The following is a 24,110-nucleotide window of genomic DNA, read 5'->3' on the forward strand; positions in this document are numbered from 1 at the left end:
ATCTTACACTACAGCAGAGATCTAGCCAGCTCTTTTGAAGAAGACAGGGAGTCAAATATGTGGCACAACGACAACAGTGAAAAATATCACTATTTGGACTTGCCTGGACAGGTAAGTCAGACAAGTCTGTGTACACCAGGTACAAGTATAGAAAATATCCAAGATTCCTAAAAAAAAATCAGCAAAAACAAAGAACCAGAACCTGGAACACAACAGCTATTCATTTCAGTAAAGACAATTTGGTTATCTTAAGTAAATATATTTTCAAACTTTAAATATGTTTTTTAAAAACATGGATGTACCAAAGACAATTATAAGGATTTAACCAAAACTTGTACCTGTTAATTTGTTTCCAAAGAGCAGAATTTCCTTTGAGAAACTAAAAATCAAAAAGAGTATTACAAAAAAAAAAGGTATTTCTATTTTTAAAATGCCAAAGACAGATTATGTAGTAAAAGAAAATGAGCTATATACCTCTCTAAATCCTAAGGAAAGAAAAGTTTTCCAGAGATGATAATCTTTTTGAAAAATGACTTTAATGTTCAATTAAACATACACACACAAACCCTCTCACACACACACACACACACACACACACACTCCCTACTAATTGCTTTGACGTTGATCTTTGAGTTCCCCAAATGTTAAGATGATCATGCTGATCCATCTGGGAAAAGATCTTCTTCGATTTTATTACTTTCTGAAGAGGGATTTAGAGATTTCACTTAACAGCCTAAATACTGAAATCAGAAAATGCAACGTTTTAGTGGAGTACGATCTGCTTATCAGGCCACAACCCAATATTTAGCACTAAGCTGAAACAGTTCAGGATTGTTACAAAGATTGGTGCCTGGGAATACTGGAAAACAGGAGAACAGTTAGCCCTGGTTTCCGCCAAGTCTTTAGCCCCTTCTCCCCTTACGAGACACAATGATGCATCATGTGGTTATTTGGAGCTGTAGATGAGAGAAGATTTGTGGGGCCTCCCCTCAGAAATGGAGAGTACACAGGAAAAATAAATGAGCTAATTCTTTTTAAAAACCTGAAATTTTTTTCTTTTTCTTTCTTTTTTAAGAGCCAGAACAGCTGAAAAATATCTAAGCAGGGCTCAGGCAGTCCTGAAGTCTTTTCTCAGTGCCCTAGGGAAGTGTTATCAGAGTAAATGCATGAATGCAGTACTGAATTACAGAATATGTAATCTGAAAGTATCCTGGCAAACGTTAACCTCTGCACAGATGATAAAACGGTCACTATTTATGCAGTGCCTCCTATCTACCAGGAACTTTACATTTAATCCTTCCAACAACCCTTGGAGATAGGAGCCCTGTCCTATAGATAAAGAAGTAAAGAGAGTTTCCTACCTCCCCAAGATTATACAGCTGGTGAGAGGTGGAGCCTACATTTAAGCCTGGAGCATTCTGATTAAAAAAAATATGTGTGTGTGTGTGTGTGTGTGTGTGTGTGTGTATGTGTGTGTCTACATATATATATATATATATATACACATACACACTCTGTACAACATACCATCTCCCAAGACGTTCTCTAGAAAGGGATGCTTATAGTGGGGAAATACATTGTTGGAAGCAACATTTCCAACTAAATGTCCCTAAAGCACTTGGAACTAATATTTTAAAATCAAGCCAAAGAAAAATTATACTTGTACTTTAAGATCCATCATTCCCTTTCACCTTTGAAAAAATTAGGAGACACAGGGGCAGTCAAACAAAGAGAAAAAAAGCTCTATTGCTGGCTTCACTGAAGTTCAGATCCAAGGGCAACAGGGAGTGTGCTAATATGGCAGAGGTAGGTGCCATCGGACTCAGAAAGATGTCAAAGTGCCTTCCAGGATGGACTCTGATTGCTGAAAGGCTATTCAGTGCTCGAGGAGGTGGGTTTTGTGAGCAAAACAATTTGCATTTGAATTACCCACACAGGACAAAACGGAGGGAAAGGGGAAGCATGAGGTAAGGTTAATAACCTTAACTTGGAATGTCCCCAGAAAGAGAAGTTGAACAGATAGAAAGAAGATGACGGTCGGGAGGACAGCCCTGGTGGCTCACACCTGAGGAAACTGTGGTTGTAGGACTGAATTTCATTAATTGAAGGCAACAAAATGAGGCAGTGAAACAAATGCTTTAGGAAGAAAGGAAGAACCAGTAATGGGTAAATCTCAAAATCCTAGTGATGGCAATTACTGAGTTTATTAGGTTAGGAGAAAAGTGTACAAGGTAACAGAACTCTACAAGTTTACAACACTTTTTTCCCTTTGAAGGTGTCTGTTCTACAATACATCACCTACAAAATCTCATATCTAGCAATGGAACTATAAATGTTCATTTTATATTGATTCAGGGGGACAAAAAGCATGAATTAAATCTTCCAAACTTATAGTTTAATGTTAACATTTGATTTGACTACTAAAATAAACTTGATCAATATTACTACTCTGAAACTTGACAACTTCAATATCCTATCTTGGTGCGCACACAAACACACACACACACACGAGTTACAAGTAATAAAAATATTAAAGAGCTTCTAGAAAGAGAATGGAAGAAAAAGGGAAAATCTTATATGAAATTTCCTTTGAACTATCCCTGCTCAAAATTCTGGTTAAATGTAGTAGTTTGAGTACATGCGTTATCTGCTCTCCCTTAAGAAAACCAACTAAAAGGAGAGCAAAGAAATTAAAAATGTATAAGCCCCCAAGCACAGAAAGAATGGGAGAAGTGATAATAGCAGACAGGAAGTTGAACATTTTTTTGTGAATTTAACAGACTAGTTGATAACTGATTTAGTGGAATAAAGAACATTGCACTTTAAGTACCAGAAGAGAAGAAATATGATTCACCCAAAGAATCTCAGAAAGTGTCACAACCTGGAGTCACGTGGTAGATCAGAGGATAGGAGACTAAAAATCGAGGGATTGGTTGAAATACAGAGGAGCCATACACTGAGGTTTCCAGGTAGCACTACTGGGCTTCCATTTCTGAGGAACTGAATAGAAGAAGCCCTATCAGAACACTGGGGAACTATGGAATCCACTTGACAACAAGTTCACTCACATACTGAACTTTCAATCAGTTGAAACATGATTACACTAAAGGCAGAAAAGTGGTTGCCTATTGAGAGTTATTGAGGAGCTGGGTGGGTGGAGGAGAGTGCTGTGACCCTGGGGACCGCTGAAGCGTTGGCAGTGCTTAGTTTCTTCACCTGGGTGGTTGTTAGATAGTACTGGCTTTACTGCTAATTGTTAAACCGTACCTTTAAATTTTGCACACCTTTCTATACGTAATGTGTCACACACACACACACACACACACACACACACACACACACACACACACACACACACACACACACACACACACACACTGTAAACAGTCAAAAGGAGCAATCAGAGAACCAGAAAGGGCTCTTGGAAAATACAATTCTGACAACATTCCTGGCCACCTCTGAAAAAAAGAAAGGCCTGGAAGAGGAAGCTGCGAAATCTCCTGGAAACAGTAGGGCGGGGGTCAGTGTGGGGTTGGGGGAGAGGGGGGTGTGTGCGGTTTGAAGTGGGTACAGAGACAGCATTTTCTGAAAATAACCCACAGAATTAGAAACAGAAAGGAAATGTCCATTTTAATTAAAAACAGCACTGAGGTAAAAAGCCGAAATAGAAGGGAGGCTGCAAGCACATGCAAATCGAGCAGGGCTGCTGGCGGCAGAAGCAGAGAGCTGACACTGGGGCCACAGATACCAGAAAGCCCAGCGGCCCATCCTAAATTAGGACAAGATGGGAATTCCTCACTCACAACAGTGGAATGGCAGGCATGGACCGTCTACCAATCTTCCCTGCTCCAGGGTGAGATTTAGAAACCGAGGGTTAAACGTGGAATATTTGGAATACATTCGCATGCACGATATTTGGAAGAGCAGACTGTCCCTGAGGCAGCAGAGGAACTGAGGGAAGGCCCTGCCTTGTGACCAAAGGTGTCACAGCCAGGCCCCAGGGCTGGAGGAAAGGAACAGCTGCCTGACAGGAGACCTCACTTTGCGGGTCCTTCCACATCTGAATCTCAGCTCTAACCTACTCAAACTTACACAATGTTACATGTTAATTATATCTCAATTAAAATAATTAATTTTTAAAAATAAAATTTAAATTAAAAACATCATGGCTGTAACTTCTCTGTGAAATGCCTTCCTCCACCTACGGTGATGAGCTGCCCCGGGAAAAAGGAAACACATTTCAAAATGAGTAATCAGAATTAATTATAAAGGATGTATATATTTGTATATAAATATAAAAGAAACAGAGTACAGGAGCAGAAAACAAATAGCAGGTAAAGAGAGTTCACCAGGGAAAAAATATATATATGGCCATTGAGCAGGTAAAAATTTCAATCAAATATTTTACCATTAATGAACAACAACAAAAATACAACATAATGAAACAGTCACCTCACTGAGTCAAAAAAGTCAAAAAGGATAGAATATGTAAGCACAAGAAAAAGATGGTGAGGAAGCAGACAGTGATAAAATCTGACAGGAGAACTCAGGACACTGTTAAAAATATGGTAAGAGGCATTAAAAATAGAAATAAGTAGAATAGAAAGAAATAAGAGGATTAGAGAGAAAACAAGTATGAAAATCAAGGGAAAAGGGGATTCAGCTTAAATAAATTTCATCTTAAAGAATAAAGAGAAATTAGGGAACAAAACACTTTTTTTTTTTTTTTTTTTTTGCGGTACACGGGCCTCTCACTGCTGTGGCCTCTCCCATTGCGAAGCACAGGCTCCGGACGCGCAGGCTCAGTGGCCATGGCTCACGGGCCCCGGACCAGGGCATGAACCCATGTCCCCTGCATCGGCAGGCGGACTCTCAACCACTGCGCCACCAGGGAAGCCCTAAGCTACTATTTTTAGGGATCGTTTCTTAAACATCCAAAGCTAACAGGCACACTTGGAAATTATAGATTTAAATAAAGGTGAAACGTCTTCTTCATCTCTTGTGTTCCTTTGTTCCAGGTAGCCCACTGGAACCAAGCAGTCCACTCTTTCTGTGCCTTTGCGTCTAGAACAACTTAAACGACAGTGGGAAATCAAGGCAGTGGCTTCTCAGTATCGAGGTGACCTCCAAGCATTTTGACTTTTGTTTGTGACAACCGCACATGCCCCATAAAGGTGAGCGGGCAAAAGGCACTGCTGAGCCTCCCCCTGAGATTAAGCTGCTGTGCCACTTGTATCCCGTGTTCTGTATCTTTCTATAAAGACAGGTACATGAAGTATCAGGTTAAAACTTGTTTGTGTCTATTGAGCCTGACGTCAACTTGAATCTGTTGTCACAGAAGCAGTGGTGTCACAGGATTCAACACTAGGAGAAGTGAGACCCATGGAATTCTTATAGCAAGAAAGTGCAACCCAGGAATTTTATATCAAATGGTAGTTTTATTCAAGTATAAAGGCAACAACTGGTTTTGAATGTTCAAAGATAAAGGAATGTTGTTTCCGTGGGAACTGCTTGAAAAATCTACTATGGGACAAACATCAGTGAACCACGTGTTGCTGTAACATGAAAAATTGTAGCCAAGGGCCTGGTAATGAGCATTGAATCTCTTTAACTGTGGAAGAAGCTGAATATGGGCAATGTGACAGGAACAGAACGTAAGCACTGTGTTATAAATAGAGCTCTGATATGACTATTAAGGAAGGTGAGCAATTTGTACGGGATCACTGATTCTCTTACCTTTATTAAGTGAGGAAGAAAAAGTAGCATAGAGGTAAGGAAAAGAAGAGGAAAAGGAAAAAGAAGTGTGCAATTCACAATGAAAATCTACCAGCTATGAATTCTAGAGATTAAATAACAAAGTGTCAACACTGGCATTTTGTACTAGATGATTCTTTGTTGAAGGGACTGTCCTGTGCATTGTAGGATGTGTAGCAGCATCCCTGGCCTCCACCCACTGAATGCCATTAACACCCTCTTCCCCAAGTTGTGACAACTAAAAATGTGTCCAGACATTGTTAAATGTCTCCTGGGTGGCAAAATCACCCCTGATTGAGAATCACTGTGCCAGTCTAATGGTGAATAAATTTTTAGACAATGGACTAATTCTAGAAAAAAAATTCAAATGTTTATGGCTGGCATTTTTTTATTAAAAATGCAAATTACTTTACTAAACCCTATTTTAAAAGTTTGGGCTTCCCTGGTTGCGCAGTGGTTGAGAGTCCGCCTGCCAATGCAGGGGACACCGGTTCGTGCCCCGGTCCAGGAAGATCCCACATGCCGCGGAGCAACTGGGCCCGTGAGCCATGGCCACTGAGCCTGCGCGTCCGGAGCCTGTGCTCCACAACGGGAGAGGCCACAGCAGTGAGAGGCCCGTGTACCGCAAAAAAAAAAAATAAAGTGTATAACATTACACATATGTGTTCTTAAAGTTTAGAATACTCAATTATGAGTGAGTTCAAGAACATCAATGAGAAAATCAGCTTAAATTAATTAGAAAATCAGCTAGTCATTAATATATGGGCATATTTGAAGAGCAGCAATATGCAGGTAGCTTTCATTTGTTTATTTACCATTTCAACGAATATTTATTCTGAGTCACATAAATGTCAGTGTCCTTAAACATCTGTCAAACAGACAAGGTCCTTTCACCCAAGAAGCTGATATAATTATTAACTTCTACTTCCCAAATAAACCGCAGGCTGTATTGTGCCCCAGGCAGCCCTTGAGCTCTGGACACTACACAGTGCTTTAAGTCTCAGTTTCTTAACTGAGCGATAATCACTGACTATATTTCTAAATTTTAAAATGCTGTTAGTCAATTCCAACTACTGGCCTGGCACTAAAATGTTTAAACTTACATATTTTTGACCCCTCAAAAAACAGTAATAGTTTTCTGATATGGAACCCAGAGGTAGTATGTACCCTTTTCTACTTATTGTTATAAAGATCTATCAAGTGCTGGTAATAGATTAAAACTATTTTCAGGATATTATGGAAAAAATACTAGATAAATTTAAGATGCTATTGCTGTTATTATGTAGCTTCATGAAACTAGCAGGAAACTCTCAAGGTCTGTAAATGATAAGCAGCTCCTGTCCTAAATGGAGATTTACCCTTACAGACACACTCCTATCCTGTTCTTGGCTACAGTTCTCTGTTAACTGCCAGTCTTTTCTCTGTTGAGGGGAAGGGTGTGATTAGAGAGCTCTTCTCTCCGTATTAGAAACTGGCCCTGACCACTGCAGCAGCACATGAAGCATTCTACAAATAATTTATGAACCTCAGAGGTCTGGCTTTGGGAGATAATCACCTTTCCTCTGTCTGCACCACACCTCATTCATCAAACCTGAGAGCATCACATGCAGTTCTGCTTCAAGATGGGTAAAGCTATACATAAAATAAATAAATATATACATGCCCCAGCATAGCTCTGCTGCTGCCCAAGACCACTTGCAGTAATTCTGGGACCAATCTATTCTGACCATGAACCTTCTATAGTATAGAAAAGACAGGTTGAAACTCCTTTTTATGAATGATAAATACTACTATGAAAGAAAACATTGAAGGTGGTTTGAGATGGTGGCAAAACTGCCTAAGAACTTTAATTATGACAATGTAGCCCCAATGACTGCTTTAAAAAACTCTTGACTCTTCAGGACGCTCTGTGTAACATATGTGTTGCATGAGATTTGTCAGTGTAATTTCTCTTATAATAAATTGTTGCAAAGAAAATGCTGATGCACAAACACTGACCTTGCTTTTTAAATTAGATAGAATTTAAAAGAATTTTACCACCAGATTTACTGAGCAGAGCCAAAAATTTTGACAGAACAGATACCAAACGGGAAATGTTTCTCTATACTTTCTTCACAAATATTCCAAGTTTCTCATTTCTATCATTTTGCTATTCATATAAAAAGTTAAATGATAGCATAGTTAACTCTTTCCTACAATTTGAAGTGGATGCTCTTAAATTGTGACTACTCCTTACATCTCTTTATTAAATCTTGTTCTTTAAAGTAAGAAATAACAACTTTAAGCTTAATTTCATGAATGCTTTCTTCCTAAGGATCCTGTAACATTTATTAGAGGTAGAAAATTTAATTTTCTCTTAACAGTATGGAAGTTGCTTAAAAAACTAAAAAAAGAGCTACGATATGATCCTGTAATCCCACTCCTGGGCATATATCCAGAGAAAAACATGGTCCAAAAGGATACATGCACCCCAATGTTCATTGCAGCAGTTTACAAATATCCAAGACATGGAAGCAACCTAAATGTCCATTGACAGAGGAATGGATAAAGAAGATGTGGTACATAGATACAATGGAATATTACTCAGCCATTAAGAAGAATGAAATAGTGCCATTTGCAGCAATGTGGATGGACCTAGAGATTATCATACTGAATGAAGTAAGTCAGACAGAGAAAGTGAAATACCATATGATATTGCTTTATGTGGAATCTAAAAAAAAATGATACAAATGAACTTATTTACAAAACAGACTCACAGACTTAGAGAATAAACTTATGGTTACTGTGGGGGAAGGAATAGTTAGGGAGTTTGGGATTGACATGTAGACACTGCTATATTTAAAATGGATAATCAACAAGGACCTATGGTATAACACAGGAAACTGCTCATATTATGTAACAACCTAAATGGGAAAAGAATTTGAAAAAGAATAGATACATGTATAACTGAATCACTTTGCTGTATACCTGAAACTAACACATTTTTAATCAACTATACTCCAATATAAAATAAGTTAAAAAAATTAATTTTCTCTTAAATAACTCTGAAAATCATGCTCATTTGATAAAATAAGTGATTTTATATGTTAACTATATAATGATAAATTCCTTAACATATATAATAATAATGCTCTATATTTACAAAAAATATTTATTAAGACATTTCCAAAAGTACATTGAAGAATGTGAAGATTAGCTTTCTTAACTGCAAGGGAATAAGTGTTGTGACTATTTATGTATTTGCTTATTATGTGTGCAAACCTTCTTTGAGTGACAATTGCAGGATAGGTAAAAATGAGTAAGAAATGATACATATCTTGAGGATGTTCACAATTTTTTAAGAAGCAGATTGTAAATTATAATATAATGTGATAAGATGACAAAATGAAAGTATGGGTAAAATTCTGTAAGAGCACCCAGTACAGAGTGATTGATTTTGACTAAAGTTTAGGGAAATCTCATTTAAGGTAGGTCTTGACAAATGAGTCATTTCATACACAGAGAAATTGGGGATAAATGGGGAAATAACACAGAGGTATAAAAAGTAAGATGTGTTCTGGTAACTACAAATGTGTGATTCAAGTTAATGCATGCTGTAAAATTTCCACATTAGCTATCACAGTAGATGACAGAAGGAGGCGTTAGCCAAATTTTGGAGGAAATAGTGGTAAAATAAAATTATTAAATTATCTCAACAGTGTTTTTTCCTATTTCTTTGTTCACTTCTTGCTTACTCCTTGATGGATTTAGTGGGTTTATCTCCATATCCCTTTACCCTCACCACATCAACGTAGTCCTCTCCGACTTACAAATGCCAGCACATGAATTTTTTCCGTGCAGGCTTTTCTCTGACTCTGAAGCTATTCTGGCCACTTTCCCTCTAGACCTAAAATACTGGAGAATATGTGCAACCGTGCAGCCTCAACCAATGGCTGATGGAAATTGATTTATGATTATCACAACTCCCTCGAGACTTGGGTGGGAGTACTCAGGTGCATATTTCACTCTGGCATCTAGAGTTCCACAGGAAGATTAAACTCCAGTTGTCCATAGTGATAACTCGCTTGAAAATGGAGGCTCTGTGGCTTTTTTATTCTTCCCTGTCTCACTTTCTTATTCTCTTGGGATCACCTATAAAATAAATCACTTGCACTTGAATGGTCATTTTGGTCTGGGACCCACTTTGAAATGTACATTGGGATAAAAGCACATGAAATAAAGTGAAATTACATGAGCAAAAAGTAAATTTATTTATAGTAAGCCACGAAAACTATGAGGTCATTTATTTCTAAACAGTAACAGAGCCTGTGCTGACTTAAAATAATATATTAGGGAAAATAATTCATCTATAATACTAGAATAAAAGACGTATTATAAATAACAAGAAGGCATTTGGAAAAGAGGCTCTTGGATTGCAAGAGAAAGACAATGTATTCACACTGAAAGAAAGGAGAATGATACAGGTTGTTTAGTAGAAAAACAACAAATTTTGGAAGATTGTGGATAGAGAAAATTGAAAGGAAACAAATCTCTATGAAAATAAGTTCAATTTCTTACCCCTGAATCTGCTTATCCACGGAATTCTCTGTCTCATTCAACATCACCAATATTCTTCTGGTCACGCAAACAAAATTTACTCATTTCCTTCTCCCATCCCTCTACCCTTACCTCTCAGACCCACTCCTCACCCCCATTCAATGGGCAGGACTTGTCAATTCCAACACCAAAATATTTCTCACATCTACCTTCTTTTCATCTCCACAACTGCTCTGAGTCAGAGCCTCACTTTCTCTTGCTTGCTCTATTGTAATACCTTGGCTATTAGCCTTCCTTTCATCAACCCTGTTTACCACAACTCCATCCTCCACACATGGACAGAATGAATGACAGAAAAGGCAAATCGGACCACCTCACTCCCTCCCCGCCCCCTCCCCCAAAAAACCTGTAAACAACCTAGATGACTGTCCTCAAGGGGACTGAAAAGACAATTGGGACGTAGAAGAAAATATTAGAAACTTCACATATTTTTATTTTATCCCACAAAATGAAATAAATTACTAATATCTAATACACAGACAACAGAACATGTATGAAATTTATAAATACATGTAGATATACTAGAGGTGACTGTTCAGAAAAGTTTTACTAAAATGGATGTGTAATCAAAAATGTCTGGAGGCAAGTAGCATCAAGGAGGATAAAATCTGAGTTCCTTAGCATGGCATACAAAGCAAGCTCCAGCTGCAGTTTCCTACCACTCCCCCAATGAGCTTCACAAACTAGTAACAGTGGCTTGTTTTTAATCCTTGATTATATATTGTGCTATTTCATCTTTCTTTATATTTGCTTACATTGCCGTATGTCAGAAACACTCTTTTCACTTGTCTTCATGTATCAGACTCAGTCTCCTTCAAAACCACATTCAACGACCATCTCCTTTAGGAACGCTCTTCTGAACGCTCATGACAGGCTGAAATAAGTGCACCTCTCTGCTCATAGAGTCACCTATGAATATCGCTGTCACAACACATATCCCATGCTATGAAAAATACTGTTTATACGTCACATATGTGTTTATGTGTCTGTCACTTCTATTCATTGGAACCATTTCAGAGTCAAGTACCATATTTTTATTTATCTTTGGATTTCTAGGACCTAGAAGAGTATCAGTTAGGAGACTGGAATGCAGTAAATGTCTGTTGAGCTTTTACACTACAGGGAGAGTAGTTGAATAGTTTCACTCTGCCTATTCAAACTTCAAATTTGTAGCCTCTAAAACCTTGTTATGAAGCTATTTTTGAAATCAAGTTTAGTTCCTTTCTAGGTTAAAAGGCACCTAATAACTAATGACAACAATATAAGCGTTCATCCTTTTTGGTACAATCAGTTGTTTTGTTTTGTTTTGTCCTGTCCTGCTACCACATAGTTTGGGGCCCTGAAAATGTTCATCCATCTTAGGTAATGGATTTTTAAACCAAACTTCCATTGGTACGATTCAATCATAATTTTTCCCCTCAAAATATACAGTTGAATCAAGTAACATTTTATTTCCTTAATTTTTCCTTCATGCTACCTTTCTCCTTATTCCATAAAAGTACTATTCTGAAGTGCTTTGAACTCCAGCAAATGAAAGCCTCACACAGCTCCGAGGTATAAACGCTCCTGGGTGCTTGTGTGTCTACTCCTTTTCCACGGGCACATCATTCATCACCATCGTAAGGCTTCCTCTCTTTTTTCTCTTTCTGGAAAGCTATTCTTTTCTACTTGGTTCACTCTGTACTAAAAATGATGCTATAGAAAGTTTCCCTACTTGAAGCAAGACACTGAAAATAAAATGGCCTTTGCATTCCTGGTTCGCCCTCTTGTGTGAAATGATGGTTACAGAAGTGTTGAGGGAAAAAACTATGCCCAGTACCACAATGAATGCAAAATGATTCCCTTTCTGAAAGAAAGACAGACTTACTGTGTAATTTTCCTTGTTTTGGTGGTCACTGGCGCCATTAAATTGATAGTTAGATCTAAAAGACCATGGTTGTTTGAAAATAGAATAGCTGAAATCCTTGTACATAACCAGTGGCCAAAGTACCACAGAAGACCAAGCAAAACAAGACATTTTAAATTGGGAAATGGCCATTCATAGTGACTTTGCTTTACTACACAGTAATAAAAGAGTAGATATTTGTAAGCATTGTCTACAAAGGATTACATTGCGGGGGCTGTTACCTTCTCAGATGCTGTGATTGGATCAACACTGTTCCTTCTCTGAAAGGGCCTGTGTGGCATCGTTTCCCTCATGACTGCTACTCTTCAATCTGCAGTTGCAGAGAAACTGTCCCTGTTTCACCCCAGGGATTCACAATGCCAAACATATAAAGGGATCAGGATGTAAGACTCAGCGCTGGGGCTCAGACAACCCCATGCTGTCACAAATAGAAAGCCCAGAGCAGGACAAAATGAAAAGGGAAAACCAATAATGCAAACCAGGAAGATACAGAATCATGTGGAACTAAGAGAGGGCAGAACAGGACTAAAGAAAACTGAAACCTTGAAGGCTCTGAAAGATTCTCTGAGCCCGTGAGCAAGCCCTAGAGCAGATTTCTCTCTAGAAACTCTGGCCAAGGTCTGGGGCATGCCCTGGAGGCTAAGTCACTCACCTGAGGAAGATACTGACACACTGACAGGAGGACAAAAACCGAAACTATCACCGTGTATCATGCCAAGCAATAGAACTGAAGCCTCTATACAAGTCTCTCAGACTTCCTCCTTTCATCAGATTTAAAGGAGTCAAATAATGGTATCATGATGTGCAGGACAGAAGAACAAGACAGAGGTAATGGACACCTTCTCATTGGCAACGCACCCACCCTGTATGATGAAATGAACTGCTTATATCCCTGAATGCGTGGGGAAGGACAGCTGAGATGACATGTTTGTTCCCTAGCTTACTTTTTTGTTTAGCAGCCACTGAACAAGAAGAATTCAAGATGGGCTATCTCACAAGGCATAGGAATGGCTAAAAAGACTGGCTAAGGGCAATTGAGCCATCATTTCCTGGATGTTTCTGAAGAGGAAAGAAATAGAGTGGAACACCTTGGAAATGAGTCATTTGGCAAATGGCTGCCCACTGTGAGAAAACATGAAGACACAGGGGCTATATTTTGTTGTAATTAATCTCTAGAGGATAAAAAGAGAATGTGCAAGAAACATCTTTGGTTTTACTTTATTGTTATGATTAATTATCTTTCTCTTCCCCTAACCTTTCAGGGGTCCAATACCTTCTAGCTAGAGCCCCTGTGATATTATATCTCTGGGGAGGGAGGGAGGGAGGGAGGGAGGGAGGGAGGGAGGGAGGGAGTGTGTGTGTGTGTGTGTGTGTGTGTGTGTGTGTGTCTTTCACGTAATGTCTTAATTGCTTTTTAAAATCAGCTTTCCTTTCCGCACTACAGCTGGGGAGACTTTTTGTTTGTGATTCTTATCTATGAAGTGTTCAGTGGTTAGGAAGCCAGAGCAGCAATCTACAACACAGTAGTTGGCCAGAAGACCATCTGTGTGGAGACTTGAGGACAGAAAATGGTAAGATAAACAAAACACAGCTATGTCAGGTAGAAGCAGGGTGTTCTGCCTCAGAATTCTCGATCTGGTCATCAGAGTTCATTCCTTGGGTCAGTATATGGGTGAGAATATAACCCAATTCCACAAAGTAATACGCCAGCTCCAAACTTTCTTCCTTCCACTATACAACATTTAAAAAATAATAATGTGTATGTACTTTGTGAAAATGCCTAAACTTTAAGTCCAACCTTCTGCTGTTATTTTCTAACGATTTCTGTTTATCAGAAATGATGTCCATTTTTCATCCATTCATTCATTCAGAAAATATGTATTGAATGCCAACTATATTCCAGGAACTGTTGTCGAAGTTGGGAACAAAGCAATGAACAAAACCGACAGAATAGGCAAATTGATTTCGGCTCATTAAAAACCTCCTATAGGATTAACTTCTGTAACATTTCCTTCAATTTCTGATTGTACCTGAATCTAGATCGTCACTAGAGTACAATGCTTACGTAGCATAACCCATGCCCCTCCCCTGACCCCTACACCACATCTACACCCTAATCTCTGGAACCTGGGAATGCTACCTGGCATGGTAACAAGGAGTCTGACCTCATTTCTGGATGCTCGACTGCTGACAGTTATCAAGCATCACCCCTCATTCTTCACTTGTATCCACACCTGGAAAATCTGATAAGGCAGAATGAACGCTCCCTCTGTTGGCGTTGGTGGGAAAGTCACATCACATGATCTCCTTCTTGCACACAGAAGTTTTCACTCAACCCTGGCCCCACCCCCTAACCACAAGAGAAACTCAGGCCTGTCTCCTTCCCTTGCTTTACAGGCCATTTCAGACCTACTTGAGAGTCCTACCTGCCCTTCTCAGAAACTTCAACTGTATAAATAGTGGATCTTTTCATATCCTCTTGGTTTGCGTGTGGCATCATCAGTCTTGGACACTGGAGACACATTTTAGGTGACTGTTCATCTTCCTTTACAGGTGAACATAACCTACAGAGGGAAAAAGAGGGAAAAAAAAGTCTTTGCAGATGTTGTTAAGTTAAAAATTTTGAGATGGGGCAATTATACTGAATTCTCCAGATGGGCCCTAAGTGCAATCACGTATGTCTTTTTAAGAGGGAGACAGAGGGAAATTTTACCACACACAAAGAAGACAGTATGAAGATGGGGCATACAGAGATCAGAATGATGACCTCAAGGATTCGAGGGATGTGGCCACAAGCCAAGGAATGCTGGAAGTTACCAGAAGCTGGAAGAGGCAAGAAACAGATTCTCCCCTGAGCCACTGGAGGGAGTATGGCCGTACTCACACCTTGATTTTGTCCTTGATACTGATTTCAGACCTCAGGCCTCAAGAATTGTGCGAGAATAAACCTCTGTTGTTTTAAGCCACTTAGTTGGTGGTAATGTGCTACAGTAGTTCTAGGAAACCAATACACCCTCAAGAGATGAGTGCTTTTCCCTCTGACATCCTATGCACTGTTGGGCACCTCAAGACCATTTTCCCTGGTCCCTGTTTAAAAGCTCTGATTCCTTCAAGCTCATGACCTGAGACTAGACCTTCTGTCACAATCCTCAGTCTTTTATAATCCTCTTAATCATAGATAATTTTAGCCACTGTCCTGCTATTTTTCTCACTAGCACTCTTCTTGGTGATTTCTCTATCCATGTAGACAATCTTACCAATATCCAGGACACTTGGTTTTTGTCCTCCTTTATTCCACTACTCTAGGCTTCCACGTTATCTTCCACGATCATTTCCTAGACGTTTTGCATACCCCAAACTCACTCCATCTCCTCCATGATCTTAATAGGAAGAATCCCACTCCCTGAACAATTTCTTGCTGTCTCACTTTCCATCCCCACCCCCATTTTAATATTTTGAATCTGCAAACCCACATTCCATTTATCCTATCCTCATGCTCTCAATTCTTTCACAACCCAGCTTAAATCTCATACCCATCATAATTACTCCCTTACTTTACTCTCAATTTCCTTGCCCCTTTTCCTATGTCATATATGCTTAGCAAAACCACAACAATAATTAAATACAACCTATGCCAATTACTTGTCAACATCCAAGTAACTGGAAATGAATGGAGAAAAACACTACATACGCTGTCTGGTCTCACATTAAATGTGAGGAAATAAACTTCAAGAGGATACCCAGGACTGTCCAACAATAGTATTAAATTTATTTATCAAAATTACTGTCCTTCCCTCCTAAATGACTTTCATACCTTTCTTCCTCAAACCTCCAACATGCCTGCTTTACAGCTCTTTCTCTAATAATGACTTTGATCCTTATGTCACTGAGAAATTTAAAAGCACTCAGAAGAGAACTTCTACAAACTTCTAACACCAAATAAATCAGTTTAACTGCATCTGACCTGTACACTTTGCTTAAAATAGATGAATGACCTTTGTTGTTTCCAAGGCCAAACTGGTCTCACTTATGTTCTGGATCCCTCTCAAATATTCAAGAATCCTGCTCAGGTAGTTTTCCCCTTTTTTCTTCTGGACCATAAAATATGCTCTAATAGATCATTCCTAAAAGCATCTAAACAGGCCATAATATCACCCATCTTAAAACAAAAACCTCTCCCTTGGCAGGACAATCCCAATTTCCCATTTCTGATTCCCTGTTATAGCAGATTTCCTCAAAACAGTTTCTATGCTCACTGTCTCCACTTCCTTCTTCTCATTCTCTCTTATATTCTTGTCAATAAGGCTTTCATCCAACGTTCCACTGAACCACTTTTGTCAGTGTCATCACTGACCTCCATAGAGCTAAACCCACTGATTCATTAGAGGTCATCATCCTTTCAGCCTCTCCTCAGTATTTAAAACAACTGACCATTCCCTCCTTCTTGAAGTCTTTCCTTTACTTGACTATCCTGGATGGATATTTCTCAAATCTGTCCTTTCCTCTTCATCTGCATGGCTCGATCTCTGAGTCAGAGCCTCACTTCTTATATATACTACTTATTACTCCAACCTGGCTCTTTCTGCTATCTTGCTAGATCCTTTTCCTTATTCCAGTTTCTAGATCTTGTAAAGCACCCAGGACTCATGAATTACCATTTTCTCTTCTCCAGCTGTGCTCACCGTCTAGAAAACCTTTATAACTCTATAAGCCATTTACCCACCTATGGCTCCTAAATTAATACCCACAGCCCTGTGAAGTTTATCCAGCTACCTATTTTAACAAATCTACTTGAATGCTTATTAATCATCTCAGGTTTAACACGTACAAAACTGTGTTCTTGGGCTTCCCTGGTGGCGCAGTGGTTGAGAGTCCGCCTGCCGATGTAGGGGGCACGGGTTCGTGACCCGGTCCGCGAAGATCCCACATGCCACGGAGCGGCTGGGCCCGTAAGCCATGGCCGCTGAGCCTGCGCGTCCGAAGCCTGTGCTCCGCAACGGGAGAGGCCACGACAGTGAGAGGCCCGCGTACCGCAAAAAACAAACAAACAAAAAACTGTTTTCTTTCCCCACCATCCTGCTAGTTCCCTGACTTTGCAACCCATTTCTTCCAAATATTTTCTATTTCAGGAACTGTCATAATTTGTCCAATACCTCAAGTCAAAAATTTCTCACACCTTGCATCCTATCCTTTAGTAAATTTTATTGTTGCTTTCCTCAAAATATGTTAGAACTCTAACCAAATCTCACCACCTCCACAACTACCACTAATCCAAACCACCCACACTGTGGTGGCCATGAAGGTGCCCTGATCAGATCTCCCTTCAAGGAGCACAGTGATTGACAGCTACCAGCTGCCATGCTTTTCTGTCTCCAAGGCCACTCTTCCCTGGGCTCTTCCAACGACTGGCTCAGTAGCAGGGCAAGGGGAACTAGAACAGGTTCACTCTTGCTCAAAATAGGATTCCTCTAAAGAGCAACTTTTACTAAGGGACCCCCACTGGGCTGGCCAATACTTCCTCAGACCCATGCTGCAGTCTGATCTTCCCTCTCCTTTCATAGGTCTTCATTTGCATTGCTGTCTGAAGGCTCTCCCTGCCTACCTTGCTTCCTGTCCTTTAATCCTTCACAGTTATTTAGCTAGGTCTTGCAACACCTAATCCTGCTTGGCATTTGTGTCTCAGAAGCCCCCAGCTGACACAAATGCTTCATGGGTACTCGACCCTAATATCTCTCCCTGCTCTTACCCTTCAATTCCCTATAGCAGCAAAAGGGGCCTTGTCACTCCTTTCCTTAAAGTTCTCCAGTGGCCTCTCATTGTTCATCCAAATCTAACCATGCCCTCAAAACTTTAAAAATGTGGCCTCTGGCTAGCTCTTCAAATTTCTCCTCTGCTCCTCTGCCCCTGTGACACTGGTCTCCTTGCTGTTACTTGAGTTCACGTGACACAGACCCACTTCAGAGTCTCCCCACACCTTTTTCTCATGCAGAGGTCAAGAATGCTTTTCTCCTGAATGTCCACATGAAAACTCCTTTACTTCCTTTGCGTTTCTGTTCTCATGTCTTCCCCTCAGGAAAACCTTCCCTGATCCCAACTGGATCTAAAACACGAACTATTTCCTACAACGATCACTTCAAACATTACTTAAATGTATTTAAAGGTCCAAATATGCCAGCAGTTTTTCAAAGAATTCTTGAATAAACCCCAAATAAATGTCAAATAAGAATGTAAAATAAGTGCTCGCTTCAGCAGCACATATACTAAAACTGGAACGATACAGAGAAGATTAGCATGGCCCCTGCACAAGGATGACACGCAAATTCGTGAAGCGTTCCATATTTTTTGGTTATAAAGCAGAAACTAACACACCATTGTAAAGCAATTATACTCCAATAAAGATGTTAAAAAAAAAAAAGAATGTAAAATAAAATCATTTCTTTTGATAGCACAATATGTTAGATACTCACAATCTCCGGGAAATATTTTCCTCTGAGATTATTAAAGGTACACTTCCCTTTTCTTCAGAATCATGACAGGTTAAGTATTCTTTCCACTAATCTATCAGTTATTTATAAAATAAAATAAATGCATTGTGCAAATGGATGTAAACAAACAGTGACAATTTGTTTTATATTCTGAGCACATTTGCCATAGTTTGCATTTTAATAGCCTGCCTGGTAGCTCTTTGAGAATGTTGTTAGAGGCCAATAATTCTTAGAAGAGTGCAAATTATGAAGAGAGAGGTTTGATAAAGTGCTTATTATTTTGGTGGCTAAGCTATAAGAACTCATGTCTGAAGTTGATTTAAGAGTATTTCTTAAAAGTGGTCCAATGTGATTTATTTCTAAGAGCTTTTTGCTGTATTCATCTAATATTAATTATTTGGAATTTAAAAATCATATTATGAAAGTATTTACTTGACACATGTTACTAAGAGTCAAATTTCAATAGGCCGATTATCAAGACCACACCTTAAGACACTGAATTGTCCCAGGGATGAATCATCTCACAATCTAACCTGTACACAGTAAATTCAAACATATGGAAAACACACTCAAATATAAAAAAGGAAATAAATTTATTAGAGGTTTTTATGAATAAGACTTGAAATGATGCTTTAACTTATTCCCTTTTTTATTTGAGCAAATTTGGATTTTGAGATATTCTTTTTTTTTTCTGAAACAGACTTTATTTTTCAAAAGTAACATAATTTTAAAAGTGAGGAAACTTTAGAGATAATCTGAGCAAAACGCCTCATTTAAAAATGAGATTAAGGTATAGAGAAGAAGGTGACTTGCCAAAACCCACAGACCTAATTGATGTTAATCGAACAGCGCTATTTGGAGGTCAAACTCCAGCGTAGTAACTCCAAGTGAATGTTGTTTTCATTAAGCTACAATATTTTTATTCCATAATAGTTTTATGAAAGAATGATTCACTCAACTTATTTTTCCTCCAAATTTTTATAGCACAAGTGTCACACAAGACAAGGTTTCTGCTTCAAAGAGCTTGGGGTTTAATTAAAGAGATTTAAGATACATTTATTCAAACAACTAACAAAGTAATGGCATGTAATTATGTACAGAAATGGTAACACATAGGTTATGTGATTACCATTTTGCTGATATTTGAAATAGAAAATACAAGTATATATATTACATATAATATATATATATATATAAAATCATGAGCAAAGTTAGACTCTCTTAGAAATTAACAGATGGAGTAGGAAAAAGTAAATAAGACAGAAAAGGAAGTGAATGACACCATTGTAACAGAATATTTAAATGAAATTTTCTGTCTCGTTTTCCACTGAAGCCCCAAAACAACAGCAGCGAATTACTCCCCACAACCCAAAGGAAGGTGCTAGCTGCCCACAGAATGCTTGAGAGTGCTTGAAGAAGACCTTGTTGGCAACTGGTTTTATAACCCTTGAAAATACATTAAAGTTGAAGAGGCTGTGAGTTGAAAATTAGAGTATTTCTTTGGAAAGTTGTCAGGGTTGCTTTCTTCTCCTCTTAGCTTAATAAAGGGACCTCAATAAATAAGCCCTGTTGGAGAGCACACAATATGTGTTTCCTAAAGCTGATGTGACACTAAGAGCTGGTGACTTATACTTATGGAACAGTCTAAAAGCATGAGACTAACTATAGTAGCCTCTGGAAGACAAGCTTGAGGAGGAATGGTACTACTCATGAGTGCAGTTAAAGTTGTCTATCTATCCCCCAGCACCTAGATGTGGAACCTGTGTAGCTACACTAGCTTGTCCAGTTTCCTGCCCAAAAGAGATTCTGCAAAAATGAGACGTTCTCAGCAGAAAGAAACTGGAAATGAACTTTCTGATGCAGAAACTGCAGTGCAGCCAACAGAACGAGAGGCAAGGTTCTGAGTTGAAGGACCTGTGTTCAGAGGGTCAAGAGGGGAATATGCATGAAACCCATGAAAATAACCATGGGAGAGAGCTTTAAATCTGCACAGCCAGAATAAACTCACACCAGATCCCGTAAAAGCCAAGCAGTAAGACCTTCCCTGCTTCTCACCCTCCTTTCTCCTCTCCATTCCTTCTAATTCTGCTCTGTGAGTGGGTAAGAGGGTAAAAGGGCCCATTGGGAAAATTAAGGAATGGATATGCCTTTCTCATCCTACCATCAGCTTCAGGTCTGAAGCAAAACAAGCTGGTAGAGATGAGAAGCTTTCATTTGGTATGAATTTGCAGCACTGATTTCTACACTGGACTAGATTCCACAGTTACTGAAATGAGACTTTCTATCTAAAAGTGATTGGGGTACATCTTTGATATATGTGAATAATCAGAAAAGTGATGTGAATGAATATTCAAGGGACAGAAGAAAAATGGTTGATTGAAGAGATTTAAAGAAATAGTGTAGTGGGAGGAAGGAATAAGTTCACTTTCTGACTGCACCCTAAAGTCCTGCTTATTCTTCATAATGATTATACAAGGTGTGTGTGTGTGTGTGTGTGTGTGTGTGTGTGTGTGTGCATGTACACACTATCTCTGTGTGAAACTAATTTTTTCTCTTTTCTGGGATAATATTATGCACACACACACACAAAACCATGTATTAGTGCCACAAGAAAAATCAAAATTAATGCACAAAAGCTAGAGTCATACAGATCATACTGAAGGACCTCAAAATAATAAAATTAGAAAAATATATATATTTTAAAACTATGCAGTTCCCCTGCCAAAAGCCATAAAAGGGAAAGAAAACAAATAATTCTACTTGGAAATTCTCAAACATTCTTTTAAAAAGCCTCACTCTGGAAAATTTTTGTAACCAATGGTTGTGCTGGTTCTAAATATGAAATCCATCCTAATATCCACTGACAGATTCAAACCAAATTTCATGAGGGACTGGGTACTGAAGTTCACAAAACATTGCCACTAAGACTTATGCTGCTGAAAGTCTGAAACTGTTGCATAGAGGCTAACAGGAGAACAGGGGGGACGTGGGAGTTGGCCCCAACACAGTAGTATGATCCCAAGGGAAAGGGTGGGTGCTTTTGTTATAGAGCAGAGAATCGGAAGTTGAGCTGTGTTTTTAGAAACAAGATGGAATGGCTAGTTTAAGTTTCAGCCCTTTTGATCTCACTAAAGCTGGTAGCAATCACTGGTAGTCTAAAAGGCAAGAGCTTGTCCTGGGAGGAATGTCTAGTGGGACTGAAGAGATGTGTTGGTTAATTGAGAATTTTTGCTTGTGCTAACATGTGAATACATTTGTATAGCCAGTCAGTGTTTTGGGTTTTTTTTTCTCATTTGTAAAATACTTTCCCCTTAATCAAATACATTCTACAAGAGATGTTGATTCACTTTTTCCATGAAAAGTGAAAATTGTTTTATAATGAGTCACAATTTGTATTCTAACCTATCCCAGAACTCATAGATTATAGAAATGGATACTGCGTCATCTGATCCAAAATTTTCATTTATGTTCACAGGTACATTGATAAACAGACTATCATCAACATACACAAAAATTTAAAACTAGTTTTTCTGATGATTCAGATTTTCTGTAGGTTTCATGAATATTTCTTACTGCTCTGAAATACAAATACACTGAATCGATTCCTTCAATTAATACTATAATTATTTTTTATGTTTTCAACTAGGACATATATGATAACATCTATTAGAAAATTTTAAAAATAGATGTTGTATTACACAAGAGCAAGTAACCCTCAGTCTATAATTAAACTTTCAATAAAAATGCTATTGGTGGGAGAGGGGTTTATGGAAACTCTGTACATTCTACTCAATTTTTCTGTGAACCTAAAACTGTTCATAAAAATAAAGTCTATTAAAAATACACTAAAAATGCTATCTGGCATTGAAAGTCAAACCTCATGTCAGGTAATTAACCATATTCTCTAATTGTTGCATGACCATTACTGTTCACTGATTACCTGGGACAAGAAGCACTAGTTGTATATTTAAACGGTGCTGCTCTCAGATGAATAAGGTAAAAATAGGTTATATATTTTGATTCAAAAAGATGCATTAAATCAGCAGTTGTATATAAAAGTCACAAAGAATGCTGAAAGATATCATCATTCCTTCAATATAGCTAATGCCTCCTTAATAAATGATATGAGCTAAAATTTATAGAGTACTTACTCTGAGATAAGTAAAATTACTATCCCTATTTTACTCTGGAGAGAGGGAAGACTTAGAAAAAGGATAAGTGAATGAACCATCTAAGGCTACACAAGGAGGAAATCTTAGAGACTGGACTCAAATCCACTATCTGCCTTCAGGGAATGCACACTTAAGTACTACAGATATACCTCTACCCTGGACAAATCACACATGCTGAAAAAGGAATCAGTGATCAATTTTAAATTACAATTGGCCATTATAATTGGCTCATCTTACTATTGATAACTTTTGTTAACAAGAAAATATTATTGGACTAGCTTGTTCCAATGAATTATCTATACATAATTTCAAATATAACAATATTTACAGGCAGAATTTTCCAACAGCAATACCTATGGCTTCTTTGCTTTGCTTTTAAGTCGCTGTGGACAGTAAATGAAGATGAGGCAGGGCTTCTCGCCTCCTTGCCAGGTTATATATAAACTTAAGCAGAAGGAGGTGCTCTACATTCACCAAGAAACGGCTATTAAAGTTCTCTGAATTGTACACTCAGCTCCACTGAGTTTAATCATTGAAAAGGATTTTAGTTTTACTTTAGGACATACACAACCCTGACCTGAGGAAACCTGTTTTCTGCAAATCAGGATTCTTCTGAAACTACTTCTTCAGCAAATTGGTGACTATGTGGTAATATGATATGAGAGCGAATAAAGAAAAAGTATATTTGTGCTGCTGAAATTATAAAAAGGATGAGCGGTTAAGACAGGGTTGCAACTAAGCTGTGTCTGCACATATTCCATGAAGTGGACAGTGAGATCTATCACACAGATAAGCCAAGCTAAAATACCACTTTTCCTTCAATTATATGGATATTTCAAACAATATACTTTCCTTGGCTTAAAAATTTGGGCAACTGCTGATCTTCACCTCTTTACAGCCCTTTTGCAGTCTTCTATTTGAAGAGATTTAAGTGAGGAAAAACTTCAGAATTCATAGAAAACATATAATGGTATAGAGTGTCCACTTATACCAGCTTGTGTCTGTGGTTGTCAGCAGCTCTACACTTAATCTTACAACGATAAGTTTCTGCAACAGTAGACTCAGTAGTAGCTGGTTCCACATACAAGTTGTAAAGTTATGAAAGGTGCATGTGGTTAAAGAGAGTAGCCCCCAGATTTAGAAAGACTATTCAAGCTTCAACATTGCTTGTCCTAGGGCTCAGGGAATCTTCATGCA

At 38.5% G+C, this 24,110-nt stretch overlaps 1 long non-coding RNA gene and 1 other non-coding gene across 2 annotated transcripts in view; one reads left to right on the plus strand and one right to left on the minus strand.

The window, feature by feature from the left end:
* LOC125962809 (uncharacterized) overlaps positions 1–24,110 on the minus strand; it is a 150,790-nt gene that overhangs the window by 11,978 nt on the left and 114,702 nt on the right. The window contains exon 2 of the long non-coding RNA XR_007474554.1: positions 14,683–14,820. This is a non-coding gene — a long non-coding RNA (uncharacterized LOC125962809). The remainder of the gene's footprint in view (positions 1–14,682; positions 14,821–24,110) is intronic.
* Positions 18,493–18,599, plus strand: LOC117195659 (U6 spliceosomal RNA). Its single transcript, XR_004475432.1, has one exon. It is a non-coding gene; the product is annotated as a U6 spliceosomal RNA (small nuclear RNA).

The sequence above is a fragment of the Orcinus orca genome, chromosome 21 (assembly GCF_937001465.1).
Source record: "Orcinus orca chromosome 21, mOrcOrc1.1, whole genome shotgun sequence".
Taxonomy (NCBI): Eukaryota; Metazoa; Chordata; class Mammalia; order Artiodactyla; family Delphinidae; genus Orcinus; species Orcinus orca.